The sequence below is a fragment of the Canis lupus genome, chromosome 34, assembly GCF_003254725.2.
Source record: "Canis lupus dingo isolate Sandy chromosome 34, ASM325472v2, whole genome shotgun sequence".
NCBI lineage: Eukaryota > Metazoa > Chordata > Mammalia > Carnivora > Canidae > Canis > Canis lupus.
Genome location: NC_064276.1, coordinates 22,672,150 through 22,696,309, shown reverse-complemented (window position 1 = coordinate 22,696,309; position 24,160 = coordinate 22,672,150).

Genomic DNA, 24,160 nt, shown 5'->3' with positions numbered 1-24,160 from the left:
AACTTAAAAAAAGTTTTACCCATGAGAGCCGGTAACTTTAACTTGACATAATTTGGATTCAATAGGTGTTTATAAACTAGTGAGTTTTGCATTGCTGTGCATGATTCATGAATAAAACTTTGGAATGGAAGATATAAGATCTCTGTGTCTGTTCCTATGTTTAAGTATGTCTATGGACGTATGTTACATATGTGTAATTCTACCACCAGTAGTATTGCCAAAATTTGTAAAAGAGGTCTACTTAATTAGTTTAAAATAAGTGTTCCTAAAACTCTCAGAAATATAGAAAGTAAAGCAAATGCTTTTCAAAGTCAACTAGTTTAAGTTTGTTGGCATAATTAAAATAGGTAAGTCTTCAAATTATCGGCATTAGAATTAATGCAGGCATACAACTTTTATTCTATCTGGGTTTACCAGTCAAATAAATTCATGTTATCTCTGCTACAAAATATACCAGCAAGAAAAGTAAGTTAAGTTGATGGCTACCTCTTTAATGTCTCATGAAATTTTCATGAGTAATCTAAACATAATTGTTAAGACCAAGTAAATCAAATAGATGTAAATGGATACAGAAAGTTGGGGAGAAAGAAAATTCTTACCTTGCGTGATGAAGCTGTCTTAAAAGTGGATGAATTTGTGATAGGATTTTTTGAAAAAATAATATTTAATATCAATTGTGTACTTATGTAAAACTGAAACTTAATTTTCCTTCAACTGCTAGAAGAACAAGTTTTCTTAGAGTATTGATCACTGCTGCTAAGAGATTACGAAAGAGGTTTTTTGTTTGTTTGTTTGTCTGTTTGTTCAATTTTTAAGTAATCTGCCTAGAAAACAAAGTTTGTGTTTTATCAAAATAATTTCCCGTGACTCATGCTGTTTTTACTAGGTCTTTGGTTACTTTAGAAAATTGAATCTTCTTAATTTTAAAAGAGCTAAGTTTTGTTGGTAACTATGAAATCTTTTGTATTTTCCTTAAAATCTTTTATTGTTATTTTAGTTAGAGAATTAAGTGTTGCTTCATAAAGATCTGTGATTCTATTTAGCCAACTTTTTGACAAATTCTCCAAAAATCAAGTTCTCAATGAAATATTTTTGCCTTTCTTCAAGTGTGATTTGTTCCTCTTTTTGTAAAGTTGAAAGCATAGTTGATTTATCTCAGATGATTCTTATTTCCTAATTGAGATATTTATGGAAAATATTTACCATCTAAATACTGTTTTGACCTCTTCCGTCCTATTTCCATATATAGTGCCATCATACACTCAGCAAATCATCAGTAGGTCTCAGAGAGATCACCAGCATGACTGTTGTGCAATGTAATTAGCTGCAGTATCAGTTTCCAATTCCTTTTTAAACATACTTTCTCTTTTTAGTTGCATTTAAAAAAATACTTTCCAAGTAGATGGTCTCATTTTGCTGTTAATTTTTACTATTATCACATTATGGTCAATTTTATTCTTCACGTTTTTGGAATTCACTGAAAGTTTTTAAATACTTTTAGCGGGTCACAGAAACTCTGCATTCCTTTTGTTGACTGTCTTCTAAGCTTAGAAGTTCAGTCATGAGCTATGTGGATTCTGTGATTTTGCCCCACCGGTTTCTTGCTTCTGTTATTTTCAAAAAAGCCCATTCATTTCTCTGAATGTAGTATCCTCCAAAATTTCTACGAGGGCATTAATTATACCTCGCATTCTTCTGGTTCCTAAATTAAGAATTGGAGTTTGATTATTTGATTTTTTGATGTACGTGTTGAAAAGCCTGCTTGACAAATTTGGGGGGCAGATGAAGGTTGTCTCACTCCACTGGAAACCTTCATTGCCATGAATGTAAAGGCAGATCTGAGATCTGAGAGGAGGTGGCATTCTCTCCTTCCATTGCCCTGTCTGTACTTGCAAACTGGAGGCACTGCAGCTATCTGGCATCCAACAGGGGGAGAAGCCATGGAGACAAAGGCAATGATGTCAAAATGAAAAGATGAAAGGGCTTTAGTCCTTGATATTATTGTTGAGGCAATGAGTAAGCAACGCTGAAGATGTCCTACCTATGGACTTCTCATGGTATGAGTTAACATATTTTTTGAATTTGGTATCCACCATGAGTTAGGCACTCTATAATTATAGCCAACATTATCCAAATCCATATACCACCTCCTATAATTAATTTTCCAAAAATTAATCAGAGCAGTCTTTATTTATTTAATATTTTATTTATTTAAGATTTTATTTATTTATTCACAAGAGACAGAGAGAGAGGGAGACAGAGACATAGACTGAGGGAGAAGCAGGGAACCCAATGTGGGACTGGATTCTGTGTCTCCAGGATCACACCCTCAGCCGCTGAGCCACCCAGGCGTCCCCAAACAATCTTTTAACATCACCTATCACATTGCGCTACTTCACTGCCTATGTCTCTCCAACAGCTCCTCACCTCACCCTATTTAGAATAACACCCAAACTCCAGTCTGCCTTCAAAACCTTAAGTGATCTGACTTCTGTTTCCCTCTATAGCCTACTTTCTTACCTTCAGTCCTCTTGCCTTCTTTTGGATCCTCAAATATGGTAGGATTATTCCTGTCTTGGGGCCTCTGCATGAGCTCTTCTCTCTCCCAGGAATGTTTCACCCTGATCTTTAAACAGCTGGTTCCTTCTTGTTCAGCTCTCAACTGAAATACCAGCTTTTCAAAGAGCTCTTTCATAATTACCCAAATGAGAGCAGCCAACTCAGTAATTTTTCTATCACATTAACTTCTCTTAATTATTTGCATTGCACTTATTGCAATCTGATAAATTTCTTCTTTTAAAAAAATGCCTGATTTGCCTTTCAATAGTGTAAGCTTTTTGAGAACAAGGACATTTAACATCATGTTCACTGCATTGTTTCCATTACCCAGAAGAGTATATAGCACTTAATACGTCCTCAGTAAATAGTTGTTGAAAAAGTGAATGAATCTACTCTCCAGAAATTCTTCACTGCTCTGATCACTGGTGATACTTTTTCCAGTTATACAAAATGCTATGCATGTATTTTTCTCTCTGTTACATTATTTAAATAGGATTTGGGAGGGAGAGTTAGATAAATACATATACTCAGCAGCATTTTATTTATTTATTTTATTAAAGATTTTATTTATTCATGAGAGATACACAGAGAGAGAGAGAGGCAGAGACACAGGCAGAGGGAGAAGCAGGCTCCATGCAGGGAGCTGGTTGTGGGACTCATCCAGGATCAGGCCCTGGACTGAAGGTGGTGCCAAACCACTGAGCCACCCAGGCTGCCCCTCAGCAGCATTTTATAGAAATCAGACAAATTCCCTGAATGTGATCATAATTGCCTTTGAATGTTTTAATGATATGAACACCGTTAATCCTAAAGTAATATGAATTTTTTATATTTCCCAAATTATTATAATCTCAATTTCTGAATAGAAGCAGAGACCAGAAAGGAGCTTCATACATGAGGCATACATATAGAATGCGTCTGTTTCATCCTTACTATTTTAGAGATATTAATTTGCATTGAATAAATATAAAAATAAGCAGACTCTAAAACCCAAGTATAAACTAGAAGAAAAATATCTTAGTAAGAATGCAACCTGCTCCCCACATCTTGTGACCTGAGACATGAGAATATGTTCAGTGATTTCCAGACTCTGTATATTATAGATCATAATATTTTTCAAATAGGAATTTTTTTTATTTTGCCTTATTAAGGTATGTGTGAATACTATCACTATTATTATAAAATAGAGGACATTATGACATCCAATATTACAAAGGATATATCTCAGAAAAAAGCACACTTCTTTAAATGAATACCTTAAGCTGTGTGACCACTTACTTTGGTGTTCTTATTACTCTCATTTTACAATGGACCAGTGGAAAACTTAGTGTTCGACACTAGTTCTAAGACTAGCAAGACTTTCCTGGGACTTCATCTGAAGATGTGAACTTAAGGTTCAAGTCCACACTGTGTGACCATGAATAAATTATTTAGTCTACTAGAGACCCAGTTTCTTTATCTTTTTTTAAAGATATTTATTTATTTATTTTTATTTTTTTATTCATGAGATATACAGAGAGAGAGGCAGAGACACAGGCAGAGGGAGAAGCGGGCTCCATGCAAGGAGCCCCATGTGGGACTTGATCACGCCCTGGGCCAAAGGTGGTGCTAAACCGCTGAGCCACCCAGGCTACCCTCTTTATCTTTTTCTATTTATCTAGGGTGGAGAAGTTTAAGGCCCAATTGAAATAATCATCCTTGAAAATATTTTGTAAGCTATAAAAGTTTTTATAACTTATAGATTTGATGTAAGTGGAGATATAGAGGGGCATGGGGACTCCAATCTTTTTCACCTGAGGAGCTGGAAGTTGCTCTAAACTTGGACAGGAATGAAATTTTGGAGGAAAGATCAGCAGTTTAGTTTTGGACATAAGTTCGAGGTATTTATTAGCCACTCAAGTGAACATGTCAAGTTGGCATTTGGATATAAGAAATTGGAGTATATGAGAGAAGAATAGCCTAGAGATATAAATTTGATAGTTGCTAGCCTATAGGTGGTTTTATTTATTTTATTTTATATTTTATTTATTCTTTTATTTTTAAGATTCCACTTATTTATTCATGATAGACACAAAGAGAGAGACAGAGATATAGAAAGAGGGAGAAGCAGGCTCCCCATGAGGAACTTGAAGCAGGACTCGATCCCAGGACCCCGGGATCATGACCCAAACCAAAGGCAGACACTCAACCACTGAGCCACCCAGGTGTCCTTATAGGTGGTTTTAAAAGTCATAAGCTGACGGAGAACATCAAGGGAATGAGGCAGACACAGAAGGAAATAAGTCCCATGTCTATCCCCCGGGGCATGCTACAGTTCTGACATCAGGGAGAAAGGGAAAGTAAAAGCCACGGAGGACGAACAGTCTTGGATGTGAGAGACAATACAAGGGAGCAAAGTGCTGAGACTCAACTGGACATTTCTGCAGATACGTTAGGTCAGAACACCTGCTTGATGCCCTTTGCAATTCAGGAAAATGATCTCAATACTCATTCAGCCAAACCAAATGTGAAACCAGTACTTGCCACTGAGTTGCCAAGAATAGAGGTTAAAATGCGAAGTTGCTTATGTAGACAGTCCACACATATGCACATTAACATGCATTCAAAAAAGTGCCCCCTGCAGTCCTGAACTCTGAGCATTCCAACTCGGGTCATGAGAGGGCAGACTTGCAGTTTAAAAAAGTGCAGGCAATCACAGAGGTACAGCTTCAAGGCGCTCAGAGGAAGCATCAGTGGCCCATGAGCAGAATCAGTGGATGCGCTAAATGACTACTTAGGGATTTGGAAATTGAATTCATGCTTTGCCAGTGGTCTAATTGGATAGTATGTAGGTCTAATGAATCAAGCCTCAAGTAGCTTAGCAATGTGTCACACTTTAAATCAACTTAATAAGGACTTTGCAGATGTGTTCAAATGTTACGAGGTAATATTTTGCCTTCCTAAAAGAACTTTTCCTATTTGAAAAAGATCTGCATGTGCCATCTTTTAATAGTGAAACCACCCATCATCATTAAAACAGATTCTGAATTTCAGAAACTCCGTTTATGCCAAAATGTTGGGTAACACAGTGATGATATAATTTAAGGCACATGCAGCCATAAAGCTGCAAGTCAATTACAACATCTATGTTAAGAGTGAATGGGTGGAGAATAAAATCTAGGGCAAACACCCACCACATTTTAAGAACTTTTTTTTTTTAGACTTCATTCTTGGTTCCAACAAAATCTTACCTTGAGACAGTGAGTTGCATCTTAGTTTGCCCTCGTGCTGTCTGACCCTACTGACCTATCTCACCTCAGTCCTTTCCCCAAACTAAGGACTTACTGTTTACCTCCCTCATGACTGACGGGCAATGCCCTCCAGTGGCCATTGTGGAAAAAGAGCCTGAAAAGAATGCCCCAATTCTACAAAGGCCGGTGAGAATAGGAAGCACTGCCGGCTAGTGACTCAGAAACTGTTGCCAGTGTGTTTCAGCTGGAGCCAGTTTTCTTTTCTTTCTTTCTTTCTTTCTTTTTTTTTTTTTTTTTTGTCTAGTTTGGCAGTCTATCTCCCTGGATATTCTTTCCAAACACTCTTTGTTCCTGGCTATTATTTCTAAACATATACACGTGTGTCTTCTATCAACATGATCTTGATACAGATTATATATTTAGGAAGAATTTATGGCATAAGGGGCAAGTGAAGGCAGACAGTGTGAGTGCTATTTTAAGCTCATATAGATCTTAGAGCAAAGCAGAAGATTATTTGAAGAATTTTTTATTCCTGGAGAATTAAGGCAAAAACAGTATTCACAACATTCTTTTCCTAAAATATGTTGCCTAGTGACCAAATGGAATCAATTGTCAATTGATCTGGTGGGAATCTCAATAGATGGTCTGTTTGACTACCCTTTATGAGGAAGAATAACGATGAGTTTGTGAAGCTCTATCTACCAGGGGGAAAGGAGTCTGTGGCAAGAAGAAATCGAGACGGGGGTGTGTGTGTGGGGGGTTTCTTTCCAAAGATAGGAAAGAATTATGTTAGAGAGAATGAGAAAGTAATAAAAAGGTTTGATTTAGTTTTTTTAAAACGATGATAATTTCCTTTGAAAGAAAGGAATAAGATAGAAACTTCATAATCATAATAAAAATGCATGTATGTCCAAACATTTTATACTATATATTACTATATAGTAATGTGTTTAATCCTCACAATAAATCCTATGAGGAAACAAGTATTAATATTGTTACCCTTTTACATCTGAAAAAAAAAATGAATCAAAAAAAGTTAAGAAATTTGACCAGAGTAAAAGATAGTACTGATCTAGAATCCATTCTCTTAAGAAAGGATATTATGAAAAAATATAATAGGAAAGAGAATGTAAAAGTTTGGAAATAAGCAATAAGGACATTTTTTTTTTTTAAATTGATGTACCCATATATCTTAATCCTCTCAGGCTGCCATAACAAAATACTGTGAAACCAAGTGGCTTAAACAACAGAAATATATTTTCTCACAGTTCTGGAAGCTTGCAGTCCCAGATTAAGGTGATGACTGACTGCATTTCTAGTGAGAGCTCTCTTCCCAGTTTGTAGACTGCCACTTTATCACTGTGGACTCACATGACCTTTCTTCTGTGAGCATGTGGAAAGAGAAAGGGGGAGGGCGAGAGGAGAGGCTGCAGAAAAGAGTGTTTTGTCCTCTTCTTACAAGAATATCAGCTCTCTGGGATTAGGACCCCATCCTATGGCCTCATTTAGTCTTAATTACCCCCTAATGGCTCCATCACTAAATACAGTCACACTGGGGATTAAGCCTTCAATACATAAATTTGGGGGGACACAATTCAGCCCATAGTACCATATTTTATCCTATTTAAATGAAATGAGAAGTTAAAAAAGATAACAAAAATATTCTTTTGGGGAGAAAATGTACAAAAATGTTTATTGTAGCATCAGTCATAGTGGTGAAATAAAATAAATCAAAACTGAAAAACAAAGAGGATGCTCCCAGGGCAATAAGTGAACAAATGTGGTGCACCCATACTGTGGACTATTAGGTAGCCGTTAAAAAGGATGAATTAGAGCTAGTTGATGTAAAGGGTCAAAGTTGAATAAACAAGAAGAAGATATGTGTACATAAAATATCATAGTTTTATATAAAACAGTGACAAAAATAATCCTATGTACATCCCAATAGGTTTTTAAATTGGGCTGTAATTGAGCATAGAGTATTACTTTCCTTTCAGATATACAGCATAATTCAATAATTATTGCTAAATGATCATCCCAATAAGTCTAGTGAATATCTACTCATTAAAGAAAATATTTTTAATGCAATTTGGACAATATATTTAAATTTTCCCCAGCCTAAGTGGCATAATCCCAGATACATGGTGATACAAATCCAACATTCAATAGAAGAGCAGATTAGATTCCTAAGAGTAATTAGCAAAGAAAAAATGACCAAGCCTTAGATCACATCTTCAGAAACTAGGCTTTTGGAAACAGGTCTGTTGAATAATTCCTAAGAAGGTCCCAAGATGCTAAATTAAACTAGAACTTAATCTGAGAAGAATATCTTAGATTTACTTTCCCCAAATTTAAATTCCTCCTTTCCATCTCTTCATAAATCACTTTCCAGTGAAAGCTGTCCTTTGTGTTTCCTCCACAAAAAGATACTGAGCCTGATATTTAAGTTATCCCAGGAAGCACAGAAGTGTGTGGAAGTAGGAGATGAAATAATGTCAACTAAAGGCACATGGGAAAGCCAGTTACCCCTGGGTAAGTAGAGTGAAAACCTGCCAAGAAACTCTAGAACTCGAGGAGGAGGAGCTCATGAGCGTGGCTGGGAGAGAAAGGAAATGGGAGTATTATGTCTGGTGCTCACATGTTATTGGTTGAGAGATGTTTTGGGGATGGGAACTATGGCATTTCCACTCTTCCCTAAATATAGATCCAGTATGCTCTCACAGCAGGAAAAAAAAAAAAATCTACAGGCAAGCAGTAGCATGTGTTCACAATAAATTTGAGGAAAAACCTTCTCTAAATTATTGTTCATCACCACATGATATATCCAATTTATTTCTAAGTCTTGTTCCTTTGGTGTCCTTAAAATCTCTTGAATCTAGCCATGTCTTAACCTTCACACTCCTACCTGACCATCTCTCTCCCGGACTGTGGCCCATGTTTCCAACAGGCTTCCTTTCCTTCAGTTTATTCTACACATGACAGCTTGACTGATATTTACAAAATATAAATATGGCCATGACATTTTCTTGCTTAAAACACTGTGATGCTTCTGTAATGCCATTTGAATGTAAAGTTTGAGGTTGTTAGCATACTTTGGACTTCTTAACATGATCCACAAGGTGTATTTCAAGTGCCTACTCTCTACACACATACAGACACACTCACTCCACTTCATATTATTGCCCCTGAGTGTCCATGATGTTTAACAGACCTATTCTTAGCCTAGGAAGTGAATCTCTGTAATCCATCTCATGCTTCTCATCACTCAGGAAAATCCAAAAGAGATGGAGAACACAAATATATTATTCCTCTAAATGATCTTACCTTAAAGTGATATAAACAATCTCAGCATCCCAATCCCTTTGCATAGTACCATTATTTCTCATGACACTAGGAATCTGTCCCACAATTTCTCTGTTGCTTTGGACTCCAGCGCAAGGATGACTTTACAATTCATTTATTCCTTTATGTGATTCTATTTTGCAGAATCTTTTCAGGCAAGCTTACGGGGGGGTTGTTATATTTTGAGAGGCAGTCCCTGGTTTGGAAAAATATTTAAAATTAATTTACAGAAAAAACTACGAGCTGGAATTGAGAAGGTGGTAGATTAGTTACTTCTCAAACACAAAATGCCACCCTCTGACTCTCTTTCTTGTTTAGACCTACAATGCCTCTTAAAGACTGTATGCAGGGGGGCCTTATATATGGCTGAAGCATAGAACAGTCCTGTTGTAACAAAAAGATTTCCTTCTAACAGGAGCAAATTTCTGAGATTGAGGCTTTTGGCTTGGGCAAGCACCAAAAGGTAAAAATTGACCCACATGTACCAACAAAAGGGACACTAATTAAATGAAAAGACCCAAATCTAACTCCGTAACAGTAAGATAGGGATTAGGAGTAGAGGAATGCCCTTTCTCCTGTACCAACTCTGAAAAATGCATATTTTACATGATCTAGTTCCTGTTTATTTCTGAAAATTCATCTCTTACTATGCCCCTTTCTCCCAACCTACTTTTTTTCTCTCTCTCTTTTTTTAATGTTTCAGGCACACTGATGGACTCCTAATTCTCTAGAACTTTCCACTGGCTTCTCTGTTGCCTGGTGAGACTGTTTCCTCCTCCATCAGGATTGTTTACTCATTCTCTATGTTTTACTTTAGATATTATCATTTTCATTCTCTATGTTTTACTTTAGATATTATCATTTTCAGGGAGGTTTCCTGAACTTTCTAAGTCTGGGCTTTGCCTTCTCCTTTGTCCTCTCATGACTCCTTGAAAAACCTTTAACTTTATTTTAAAAATATCTATTAATTACATGATTTTAGAATTGCCTGCTTACTTACCTATTTCAACCACCAGATAGAAAAATTCCTGATAATGAGGATTCTCTTTTCTTTTCATTTAAATCTGAAGTGCCTAGCAAAATGCCTGGCACAGAAGTTGTTATACTATGAACTATAAAGCTAGAAATAAGTTAAGATATTATATTATATAAGCAAAGTAGAGTTGATATGGCTATTTTCCTTTACCTTCACCACCTTCTTTGTCTTCCCTAATTTCACATCAGGCACCAGCCGTGGTTTTATAGTCTGTCCTCAATTAACAGTTTAAGTCAATCTAAATGGTTTGGTTTCTCAGGTTAAATAATTCAGCAGACTCATGCAAGCATCTCACCTTCTCTCACTCTGATCCAGATTAGATACGGATTTTACTTGGTCTTCAAGGAAGAAAGACATAGGTAAGTACAACTGCAGGAGGGCAGTAACATGGTCTGAAGTTCAGTGGACAATTCTGTGGGCTCAAGGACATGAAGTTTGCATCCTCCACTACTGCCACTCTGCTGGTTACAGTGACTCAATGGCCAAACCTCATGAACCGTATTCCAAAAATGTCACCAGAATCTGAGCTCTTTCCACTTTACTGCTACTGCCCCAGTTGAAGTCATTTTCTTATCATCTTTTACCGACAAGCCTTTGGTCACAGATTCCCTCTGTCATCCAGTCCCTCTGTCCTCCCTGTTCCCCATTCCTCATTTCCCATATCTCAGATTTATCAATTAGAAGCTAACATCATCACTTCATTTCAAAATTTGTGTTAGATCATTTTTGCTTACTGAAAATAAAGATATAGAAGACATTTCACAATTTTAATGTTAATTAATTAATAACATTTATTGTTTCTAATTATTTCTGTACTGACTGCTCCTCAGGCACCAAAAATTCTTGGAATTCCTAGCTAGTGTCATGAAAATTAATTTTTGAAACTGCCTTTTTCTGTAATGTATTTTGCTGTTACACCAAAAACCAGTGTATTTTTCTAGGAGTAACCAGGTTGCAGAAAGTTATCATTCAATTTCAGAATTAATTTTTATTTAGGATGTGCAAGTAGGTCCACACCTATGTGAAAAAGATGTTGCCTAAAGAACTATTATGTAGTCTTACATTTCAGGCATTCACCACCAGGAGGAGCTAGAGAAAACAATTTTCCTCTGTTTTCTACACACAACCTGTATCAGAAATATGATGTGTTTTTTCTGTTTTGAATCCTTCATTTTGACTGTCCCTTGGTAATTACAGTAGATTCATCTCAGTAAAGATGGTAACCTGTCAGATTTGGGGGATTCCTTCAATTTTCTCAGTTTTCCACAAGTCCTCCTCCTACAACTCTGGAAGGCTACAATTTGAAACTATTTATGTCAGAAATTTAAGCTAAGGCTTTCTTCCCTGTTATGATAAGACAAAAAAACCCACAAATATTCAAGGAGTGATAACTGCTTTGTCAAAGACTTTAATCTAAATTTTCTCTACTGGTGGTTAGGGCCAGCCCCGTCCATAACTTACCCATGCAAATTAGTGGTTTTGACTGGGAAAAAGCTAGCATGGATTTATTTCTTGGCCAGGCTGGTATCCAGGACCAGAGCAAATAAAAGGGAAGTCTAAGCCTAAGTGGTGGGAGAATTCTGGGACGTGAAATTCATGATGCCTCATATAATTTCCACGTAAGAAAGCTGAAGTAGGCCATACACAGCCTTTCAGAAGGAGAAACTGGAGTGTAAGTGGAATAGGAAGGACAGTGCATGAAGGTGATCCTGGGAAATGGGGAAATTTGCCACTAAATTACTTATTCCACAGATTATAAGCCTGATCAGCTAAAAGATATAGGGGTCAGGAGGATGGTAGTCTCATATTCATGCATACCAAAAATGTAAGTGATCTTAGAAATCAGGTGATGCAGTGATTTTAAAATAGGCTATGAGATTATGACTTCACAGAGTTTGCTAAAGAGGTCAAGGTAGTGGAGAGAGGATTGAGTGCCTGGGGCTCTGGTGCTTTGTCCAATTCAAACTAAGTTGATTTTATTTGTTTAATTTGTTTCCATTAAAGATTTCCTTTTGAGGGGAAAAGCATTATATACATAATATTTGTTACATATTATGTATAATTATCATTATATATACATATAATTATCATTACATATATATGTGATATATATATTATATCAATAGTGTATATATATATATCTATACTATTGATGATTTTTGAAAGAAGAGTTTGCAGAAGGAAAAAGACCAGAGGAAGCGTTCCAAACTTCAGCGTTGGCCCACTCTTACCAAGGATACCTTGCTAATGCCCAATTTATATTTTTACAATGTTGTAGTTGTTAAAAATATTTTATTTATTTATTTATTTGAGAAGGAGAGAGAGAGAGAGAGAGAGGGAGGGAGGGAGAGAGAGAGAGAGCACACAAGCAGGGGAGGGGAAGAGGAAGAGGGAGAAGCAGACTCCGCCCAACAGTTGGGATTTGATCCCAGGATCCTGGAATCATGACCTTGAGCCCAAGGCAGACACTTAACTGACTGAGCCACCCAGGTGCCCCAGGACTCCAGAGTACTTTAAAAAGATTTCACATTCACTATCTTATTTAAAACCCATAACTCTTTGTTGGTATGTATCCTAATTTACCTACTCTTTTTTTCGAGTTTGTTAAAGTATGATTGACAAACAACAATTATACATACTAGAGATGTACATTGTGTTTTGATATGTGTATATATTGTGAAATGATCACTATAATCAGACTAACATACCCATCACTTCACATAGTTACTCTTTGCATGTGTGTGTGGTGAGAACACTTGATTTACTGTGTTAGCAAATTTCGAGCAGAAGGCATACTATTATTATAGTCATTGTGCTATATATCAGATCTTCATAATTTACTTACTTTACAACTAAACTTTGTACCCTTTGATCAACATTTGATATGAATTATCTTTTTATATATCTATTGGCCATTTGCATGTATTCTTTGGAAAAAGAATTTTTCTTGTATTTAGGTTATTTGCTCATTTTTCAATTGTTTTTTTTTGGGGGGGGGTTGTTTGTTTTTATTTTTTTGTTACTGAATTGTTTGAGTTCCTTATATAATTTGGATATTGGCCGCCTTTCAGATGTATACGTTGGAAATATTTTCTAATATTCCATAGTTTACCTTTTCATTTGGTGATTACTTCTTTTGCTGTGCAGAACCTTTATGTCTGATATAGGCTAACTTGTTTGTTTTTCCTTCAGTTGCCTGGGCTCTTGGTATCAGATCAAAAAAAGTTATTGCCAAGACCTATATCAAGGAGGTTTTCCCCCTTTGTTTTCTACTAGGAGTTTTATCCAAATAGGATCAATTTTATGTATGATATAAGGATCCAATTTCACTCTTTAACATATGGATTTTTCACAAAACCTTCTATTGAAAAGACTAACTTTCCCTCATTATGAATTCTTAGCTCCGTTGTCGAATATTATTTGATAGTGTATGCATCGATTTATTTCTAGGCTCTCTATTATATTCCATTGGTCTATGTACATATCTGGGGTGTTTTTTTTACACCTGTATCATACTATTTTGATTACTATAACTATGTAAATAATTTGAAATTAGGAAGTGTGATGCCTGTCTGCTTTACTCCACCTACTCAAAATTGCCTTTTCTATTGAAAATCTTTTGTGTTTCCATATGGTTCTTAGGATTTTTTTTAAACTTGTTTCAGTGAAAAATGGCTTTGGAATTTTGATAGGGATTGCACTGAATCTGTAAAGTGCTTTTTAACACTTTACATTTTAACAATATTAACTCTTCTAGTCTATATTCCGGGAATATTTTCCATTTACTTGTATTGTCTTCTGTTTTTTCCCCATCAATGTCTCATGGTTTTTAGTGTACAGATCTTTTCACCTCCTTGGTTAAATGTGTTCCTGAGTATTTTACTCTTTTTAATGATATTGTAAATGGGATTGTTTTTTGGGCAGTCCATTGCTAGTGTGTAGAAAGGCAATTGATTTTTTCATGTTGATTTTCTATCCTACATTTTTTCTGAATTTATTTATTAACCTTAACAGTTTATTGATGGATTCCTTAGGGTTTTATTTATACAAGATCATATTATTTACAAACAGAGGCAAGTATACATCTTTCTGTTTTGGAAGTCTTTTATTTTCTTGTCTTTTCTTGCCTCATTGCTCTGGTCAGGACTTCCAGTACTATGCTGAATAAAAGTGGTGAGAGTGGGCACCTTTTGTCTTATTCTTGATCTTAGAGAAAAAGATTTTAGCTTTTCACAAATGAATAAAATGTTAGCTTTGGGCTTGTTATATGTGGCCTTTATTATGTTTGAATACATTCCTTTATACCTAATTTTTGAGAGTGTTTCCTATAAAAGCATATTGAATCTTGTCAAACATTTCTGTCCCTACTGAAATGATCATATGATTTATAACACTTCATTTTTAATACATGTGTGTCACACTTACTGATTCAGTCTCATTACTCATTATTGGTCTGTTCAGATTTTGTGTTTTTTCATGATTCAGTCCTGGTCGGTTGTATGTTTCTAGGAATTTATCCATTTATTCTAAGTTACCAATTTGTTGGTGTATAATTGTTTATAGTAATCTCTTATGATTCTTTGTATTTCTGTAATATCAGCTGCAATGTCTCTTATTTACTTTATTATTCTCTCATTTTTCCCCCTGGTTAGTCTAGCTAACAGTTTATAAACTTTGTTTATCTTTTCAAGGAACCAATTCTTAGTTTCATCAGTCTTTTCTGTTGTTATTCCATCTCTATTGCATTTATTTTGAATCTGGTCTGTGTTATTTTTTTTTTTCTGCTACCAATTTTAGGCTTAGTTTGCTCCTCTTTTTCTAGTTCCATAAGGTATGATTTTAGGTTGTTTGCTTCTTTTTCTTAAAGTAGGAGTTTATTGCTATAAAATTCCTTTTTAACACAGCTATTGCTGTGTATCATAAATTTTAGTAGGCTTTGTTTCAACTTTCATTTGTTTATTTCTTCTTTGACTAATTGGTTGTTTTGGGGTTGTGTTGGTGATTTCCACATATTTGTGCAATTTTCATTTTTTATTTCTATTGTTGATTTCTAGATTCATAACACTGTGGTCAGAAAAGATGCTTACATGGTTTCAAGATTTTTTAATCTATCCAATCTTGTTTGGTGGTCCAATATGATCTATCCTGGAGAACGTACTGTGTGCACCTGAGAAGAATATATATTCTGCTGTTGTTGGATGGAAAGTCCTGTATATGTTCCTTAGGTCCATTTGGTCCAAAGTGTAGGTCTAAAATGTCAAATCCGGGAGAGCCCAGGTGGCTCAGTGGTTTAGCGCCGCCTTCAGCCCAGCGCATGATCCTGGAGACCTGGGATTGAGTCCCACTACAGGCTCCCTGCATAGAGCCTGCTTCTCCCTCTGCCTGTGCCTCTGCCTCTCTCTCTCTGTGTCTCAAATAAATAAATAAATAAATAAATAAATAAATAAATAAAGTCTTTAAAAAAATAATAAATAAAATGTCAAACCCAGTGTTTCCTTGTTAATTTTCCATATGTATGATATATCCATTATTGAAATTGTGGTATTGAACTCCCCTACTATCGTACTACTATTTTCTCTTCAGTTCTATTAATATTTGCTTTATATATTTAGGTGCTCTGATGTTCGGGGCATATATATTTACAATTGTTATATTCCTTTAATGAATTGATCCCTTTATAATTATATAATTACCTTCTTTGTCTTATCTTCCTTGTCTCTCATGACAGTTTTCGCACTAAAGTTGTGTCTGGTATAATTATATCCACTACTGCTCTCTTTTGGGTAGGATTTCCATGGAACATCTTTTCCCTATGTGCGTCCTTAAAGTTTAAGTGAGTTTCCTGTAGTTAGTATATAATTGAGTCTTGCTATGTTACCCATTTAACCACTTCCTGACTTTTGATTAGAAAGTTTAACCCATTTACATCTTAGGGACACCTGGGTGGCTCAATCGGTTAAGCTCTGCCTTAGGCTCAGGTTATGATCCCAGGACCCTGGAATCAAGCCTGGCATGGGCATCGGGTCTCCCTGCTCTGCGGGGAGCCTGCTTCTCCCTCTCCCACTGCTCCTCCCCCTGCTTGTGCTCTCTCTTGTGCATGTTCTCTCTCAAATGAATAAACAAAATATATTTTTTAAAATGATTATTGGTAGGTAAGGACTTCCTATTGTTATTCTGTTGTTTACTGGCTGTTTTGTGGTTCTTTTGTTTCCTTTTGCTTCTCTTGCTATTTTCTTTTGTGATTTGATCATTTCTCTAATGTTATGTTTTATTACTTTCTCTTTATCTTATGTGTACTTACTATAATTTTTTGCTTTGTGATTACCATGAGGCATAATAATATATCTTATAATTGTCTGTGTTAAGCTGATAACAACTTAACTTTCATTGCATACAAAAATTTATCCTTTTACTCCACCATTTTATGTTTTTTGTCACAGTTTACATATTTTTATCTTATGCATCCATTAACAAATTATTAGCTACAGTTTTTCTTAATACATTGTCACTATTCTTTGTACCAGAGTTAAATGATTTTTTAAAAGATTTTATTTATTTATTCATGACAGACCGGGAAAAAGAGAGAGAGGCAGAGACATAGGCAGCGGAAGAAGCAGGCTCCATGCAAGGAGCTTCACTTGGGACTTGATCCCGGGACTCCAGGATCATGCCCTGAGCCAAAGGTAGATGTTCAACCTCTGAGCCACCCAGGTGTCCCCAGAGTTAAGTGATTGACACACCACAATTTTAGTATTAGAGTATTCTAAATTTGACTATATACTAACCTTTATCAGTGAGTTTTTTTACTTTCATATTTGCATGTTATTAATTAGTTTCTTTTTGTTTCAATTTGAAAAGCTCCCTTTAGCATTTTGTATAAGGCAAGTCTAGTGGTGATGAGTTCTTTCAGATTTGTCTGGGAATGCCTTTGTCTCTCCTTCACATCTGAAGGACAGCTTTGTTGGGTATACTATTCTTGAGTGGGTTACAGTGTTGTTTTGTGGTTGTTTTGTTGTTTGAATATATCATTCATTCTCTCTCTTGGCTTGTATGGTTTCTGTCAATGAATTTGCTGATAGTCTTATTGGGGGTTCCCTAGCATGTGTTGATTCTTTTGCTCCTTTCAAAATTATTTCTTTGTCTTTGATTTTTGACAGCTAAATTATAATGTGACTTGGTGACATTTTCTTTGGGTTGAACCTGACTCGGGACCCTTAGGCTCCTTAGGCCTGGATATCTATGTCTCTCCCCAGTTTGGGAAGTTTTTAGCCACCATTTCTTAAATGAATTTTCTGCTCCTCTTTTTCTTTCTTTTCTTTTTGGCATTCCTCTGGTGTGCATTTCATCTTGATGGTGTTCTATAACTACTACATTACTAGAGGTGAACCAGAAATTCAAGGCTAATTCTCTATCATTAAATTGTACTTTTTCTTCCATTATTTCATAGAAAAAAAAAACTACTACATTACTACTGTAGTGGTGGCTCTCACGTCCCAGGTGTACACACTCATGGAACAGCTATGAAGTCAACATCTAGAGCATGAATTGTGCAGAGTGAGTGTAATTTAATTCCAGAGCCAGGATCTGGACTATGGGTATGCATGGAGTGACCATAGCTCTGGAGTCCAGGAAGTATTGGGGTTGGGGTTAAGGGCATCCCAGTCCCATGGTAGGCAACAGTGACTTCTTCTTGGGGCCACAATAGCATCCCCTTCTTGGGGTTGGGGTATGGAGTCTGTGGCTATTGCTTATCTCCATTGTGAAGGCTTCAAGGAGTCCATGCTGTTAAAGGAGCAGTTGAGGTACTCTATGGCAAAGACAGCTGTGGTCCCCACAGAGGAGACTTTCTGCTGCCTTCTTTGTTCCTAGCCATCTCTGGATGTCTTAGTTATGCTGATCTCCGCAGCAATCCTTTCTTTGTGGTTACTCTCTGTTTCTTGTCTTGTTCTGTTTGCTTCACTATGTTCTACAGGTTTTTAATTGGACCTCCCAAGGCTATCTGCACTTGTAAGTAGATGTCTATGGTTTTGTTTTGTTTTTTTTTCTTGTGGGTAGACAAATACTGGTATCACCTACTCCACTGTCTTGCTATCATCACTGCTATCTTATTTTCCTCTATCTTATTTTTTGTAATTATTAGACTTGCCCTATCACTCTTACTAGTTTTAAGTCCTTCATTAATTTATAGATTTTCTGCTTATTCCTAGCACAGTTCCTTGCTCGTAGACCTCATGAACATTTGTAGAATATGAAATGTGCTGGGCCTATAGTAGGCACTCAAAATATGTTTGCATATAATTGGTTTAGATGAAGCATTATGATGTACAGCAAAGCATGTCCTTTAGCCTTCAGCAGCAAGAGTCATTTCTTTTAATCTCCTAAAGCTGGCTTAGCTAATATACCTGCTCTAAATGTTCACTTGCATATTGGAATAGGGAGTCTATTCCTGGAACAAACTAAATTCATAGGCTCCGTGAGGGCAATAGCTTTGCCTAGAGCACCTCACTGACATTTATTCACAGAAGGAAACCACCCTAGCATCAGAATGAGCTAAGCAAACTGTAGGTGTTGCAAATTAGGACTCCAGTTGGGAAACCCACACATCACACACCAACAAAAAACCCTTCAGCTAGTCTTAAGCTAAATGCACAGATGTGTGGGGGGGATTCCTTAAATAGCAGGGGTGGGTTGTAAGTTTAGACTATGATATCTCAACTGTGTGCTATGGGGGTGTGGAGAGGAAAAGAAAATTAAAGCAGAATTGCTGGACATCTTAAGTTAGAGTATGATAGTAGAAATAACTAGATACTGAATATTTCGAAAATATTATACTTCCCATGATTTAACTTTTATTTAGATAGGTAGATAGATAGATATGTGCGCACGCGCACACACACACACACACACACAACCTATATTACAACATTTATTTATGAAATAAATACACACTAGATTTATTTGGATTTCCAATGCAAAAGAAAGGAGCCACAAAAGTACAAGCAATTGGAAGTTAAAACAGTGTTGCTTTTTTTTTTCTTTAAAAGGATTTAAATTTAAATTTAAAAGGAAAACTTGATGTATAATACTTTTTTTTTCTTTAAAAGGATTTAAACTTAAATTTAAAAGGAAAACTTGATGTATAATACTTTATCTGGGACTCAAGACATATATGAAGAAAGCAAAATCCTCCCTTCTCTCTGTTTCTCCCTGTACCCTAAATGCATAATTGGTCCTGCTTGTCACTGCACTCTAAAGCATTGCAAAATTAGACTCCTTGGTTCTCAGGGGAGTAAATACTAACTAGGGCAATAGTAAGGATTCTCATGACTTCAAACTGCATCTACTGCTTCTTTTGGCTCCTTTTGTCAGTGAATCAATAGGTAAAGTAAAAAAAAATGATGTAATAGGGATGCAATAATCCAAGATTATGAGAAGTAATGGTTCCTGTCACCTAATGTAAGCAGGAAGTTGTATATTTGGAACCACCTTTTTCCTTCTATAACCCAGTAATAATTACGGCATGACAGCAGCAACCACAGCCAAAGAAGGAAAGTAAGGGCTCAGGCTAGGCAAGTAACTCAGACTAGCCAACATGCTAGCCAAGGATAAGGAAACCCTAGAATGAATAGTTGGAGAGGAGGAAACCGGTGATGCATATTAATTACAACTTCACTATTATATCAGGGACTGGAGTATATGTTTCAGTAAGTATCTTGCCTTAAATATTATCAACTAAGTGGCATTAAGTAGAGCTTAGAAGTTACCACTCTACCCCAATAACAAGGAAAAGGATGGACAGATTGAAAAATCAACAATTCTTCTTAGATCCAAAAGAGAGGCAAAGACACAGGGAAACCTACTGCCCTAAATAATGGAGAGATTGACAGGTGTATACAGGGAATTGCAGCTCAGCAGAGCAGAGGCTGATAAATGCAGACGGCCCACAGAACCAATGCCATCATGGGAGACTTGAACTGTAATTGATGAGTTGCTGAAGGCTCTGACAGCCCTGAGTTGTCTCAGTACAGACTACCCATGAGAGTGAAGAACTCCAGGGGGCCACAGTTAGGGGGTCAACACAATATTGTGAGATTTACCTGCAGGAGTTTGATCTGGTTCTCATAGTATATATAGGAGAAACCCCTCTGGCGCTTCCAGCAGGGGGGAAGAGGAAAAGGAACCATTTTGAAATATGCCAGAGCACTCTGTTCTTCTTAAGATGACCTGCATTTGGGGGGAATTAGTAAAACAGAGCTTAACCTGCTGGAGTATTATCAGAATCTAACTGACCTGGGAAGAGAAATGACTAACTCAAGTCCACTCTAGCCTGTGTTCCATTTAAGGGAAAGGAGAAAATGAAGAAACACTTGTAGAGTCACACTTATAACCAGGTAGCTAAACGAATGAGACCTCATCATAAGACTGTCCAACACTTTCACTCCTCCTACACTTAACCATCAGTTTACTAAGTTCCTTTTGCTTAGTACATCATGTTAGTCTATTAAGAAAAAAGTTGCAAGGCATGACTAAAGGCAAAAGAAACAATTTAAAGAGACAAAGCAAACATCAGAAGCAGACATGGAAAGGATGTTGGAATTCTTAGACCAGGAATTTTTAATGACTGTTTAATATGCGAAGGGCTCTAATGGACAAAATAGGCAGTATGCAAAAACAGATCTAAGGTGTCAGCAGAAATGGAAATCCAAAGAAATAAATAAAAATAAATGCTAGAGATTAAGAAAAAATCATGAATAGAAATGAAGAATGCCTTTGATGGAGCTATTAGTGGACTGGACATGGCTAAAGAAAGAATCTCTGAGCAGAAAGATATATCAATAAATAAACCTAAAACTGTCCTCAAAAAATAAAGTTTTTAAAAAGGTATCGTATGTGTGTGTTTGATCTATATCCATGTTTCCTTTCTGGAAAATAAACTGCTATGAGGTACAGAAAAATTGAAGAAAGAGGTGCATGCAAGTGTCACCTTTGCTGACAATAGCTTCCATATAACCAAACCCTGTAGATATTTTGCAGTCTTTAATTTACTTGCTTCTGAGGAGAAGACTTTTGGGCAGAAATATTGTCCATTGGCCTTTGGAATACCACATTCGTTAGTTGTTTTGGTTTTGTTTTTGTTTTCCTACCTTTATGACCCTTTCATCTTACTCTTCCTTGTTCTTTCTTTACTCAATATGTAAAAGGTATATTTAAATACAACTTAGACTGAAGTAGTCTTTCTTTTTTTTTTCCAACTCCAAACTTACATTTTAAGTGATCTAATTTTTACCCATGGATTCAGTTATCACTGAATAAGATGATTCATAGTACATTAACCCAGAGCTTTCTTCTGTACTCCAGAATCTCAATCTAGCTGCCAACTTGGTATTTCTACTTGGATATATCAAAGCTATCCCAAGCTCATCATCTCTAACATTGAACTAATGATTCTTTTTACCAAGTTAAAACAAAACCACAATAACTCAAAGCAAACAAACAAAAAATCCCAAGCCCTCTTTTACCAATGTTTAAGAGTGTTACTTATCTTGAAGAAATGTAACGGTGCTCATTCAGTTATGTAAAATAAATAAAGTTCATCCTTACATTAATTAATTTTCTTCTTGTGTGCCAGACATAGTTTCAAAGAATTACATCATTAAATAAAAACAGATACAGATTCCTGTTCATATGAAGGGAGATACTTTTCTCCTTTCTACATCCATATCTATTAGGTCCTAACCCTTTACCACCTAATCATTCTTTAAATCTGTGTTCTTTGTTTCAATATAAGTACTAGACAGTTTAAGCTACCATCAATTCTCATTTGTACCATTACTAAAATAGCCATGACTGGTCTCCTTCCTCTATTTTTATTCCTTTCCCTAAGCACTCTCCTTCTTGTGGCCAGAATAAACTTCACAAAATAGTAATCTCATCTCTTTTCTTTGTTCAAAAATTCTTTCACAGTTCTCCATTACACTCAAGCTGAAAATCAAAATACTTAACACAGTTTATAATGTTCTGCATCATCTGGCCACTATTATTATCTGCAACCAGGGATGCCTGGGTGGCTCAGTGGTTAAGCATCTGCCTTTGGCTCAGAGTGTGATCCCAGAGCCCCAGGAGTCTCACATCAGGTTCCCTGAAGGGAGCCTGCTTCTCCCTCTGCCTATGTCTCTGTCTCTCTCTGTGAGTCTCTCATGAATAAATAAATAAAATCTTTTTAAAAATAATATCTGCAGCCAAAATATTTCTTTACTTTTTATGCTCTTGCCACACTGGCATTTTCTTATGTATCCTTGAAAACGACATTCCTTTCCACCAAGGCTTTTTCATGTTCCATTCCTCCTGTTGGGAAGGCAGGTCAACTCCATTCCCATCCCTCTTCTACCAGTTAACTCATCGTAATTCATAACTGAAGTTAATTGCAGCAAGGTTAAGAAAGTGGTCTCTGAATTCCTATACTAGTAATATTTAATTTCATAAGAATATGAAAGTACTCTTTCCTCTTATGAAGTACTTGAAGCAATTATAATCATATTATATCTTAACAAATCAAAATAAGAATAAAGGGAAATCCACTTTCAGTACTGATAGAGTAGATTGTATCAATCTGTCCCTCTAACAGAAAATGATTATAAACATGGGACAAAATAAGAAAAAAAAATAGAAAGCATCGATGAATGACAAAAAATAGGCAAACTGGAGGGGAGCTTAAAAGAAGGGTGAACTTTGCACTAATGAATCTTTTTGTCTGAGGAAATTCTCCAGTTTGCACACCATACTGCAGTTGGAAATGGAGCATAAAGCCACTATTTGAAGAGAAAGGGAAGAGAGTTTGATGCTCTGTCCTGGCTGAAAAGGGGAATTGGAGAGTCCTAGGAAAGAAGGATCCAGAGAGGGATAACTACAAAATCCACATATACTCCAGCCAAGTCCTTGACTGACCCTTGAGTTACATTCAGGACAGAATCCAGACAGCCAAAATGAAAGCAATAGTCAAAAGGATGAAAGAACTAAGCAGAGATCTCAAAGACAGGAGAAAAGAGTTTGAATTTTGACACAAGAACTTGTACTTTTGATGCTAGAACAAAAATCATCATGTTTCATTGAAATATAAGAGCATTCAGTGTCTCTACAACATATTAAAAATATTCAATATAACATAAAAAGTAACGAGACATGAAGAAACAAAAAATGTGATCACTAGTTTAAAAAAAACAATACAGACTACAAGATGATCCAGTGTCAGAATTAATAAACAAGACTTTCAAGATATTATAAATATGTTCAAGTATTTAAAGGAAAATACAGCTGTAATGAATGAACAAATGGTGAATATTGGCAGAGAAATGGAAACTTAAAAGAAAAACTAAATGGAAATTCTAGACCTAACATTTACAGTATCTGAAATGAAAATTCACTCTTGAATTTTTGAACTCAAGAGCAGATTGGAGGTGGCAAGTAAGTAAACATGAAGATGAATCAATTAAAAAATTCCTAGTTTGAAGAACAAAGAGAAAAAAATAATAGAAAAAAAGGAACAGAATTTCAGTGGTCTGTAAGACAATTATCAAAAATAGTGTAACAAACATGGAATTGGAATCTCATAAAGAATAATTGAATAGAAAATATTGTGAAATAATTATAACAGAAAATTCCTAGGTTTGATTAAAAATATAAGTCCAAGATAAATCATTTAATCAACTCAAAAGAAGTTAGCAAACCTCAATGATGATAGAAACAAAGAAAACACACATAGTTATCTCATAGTCGAACTACTATAAATCACAGATAAGGAGAGAACTTTGAATGTAGACAAGGAAAAAAACAAAAACAAAAAAACAAAAAGAAAGAAAGAATAAATGAAATAAAGAATAACAACCTACTGCATACAGCAGAACAAAACAAATATAGCTGACTTCTTATCAAAAACATTGGAAATTGGAAGAGAAAACTTTCTGGAATAATGGAGACATTCTAAGTCTTGATACTG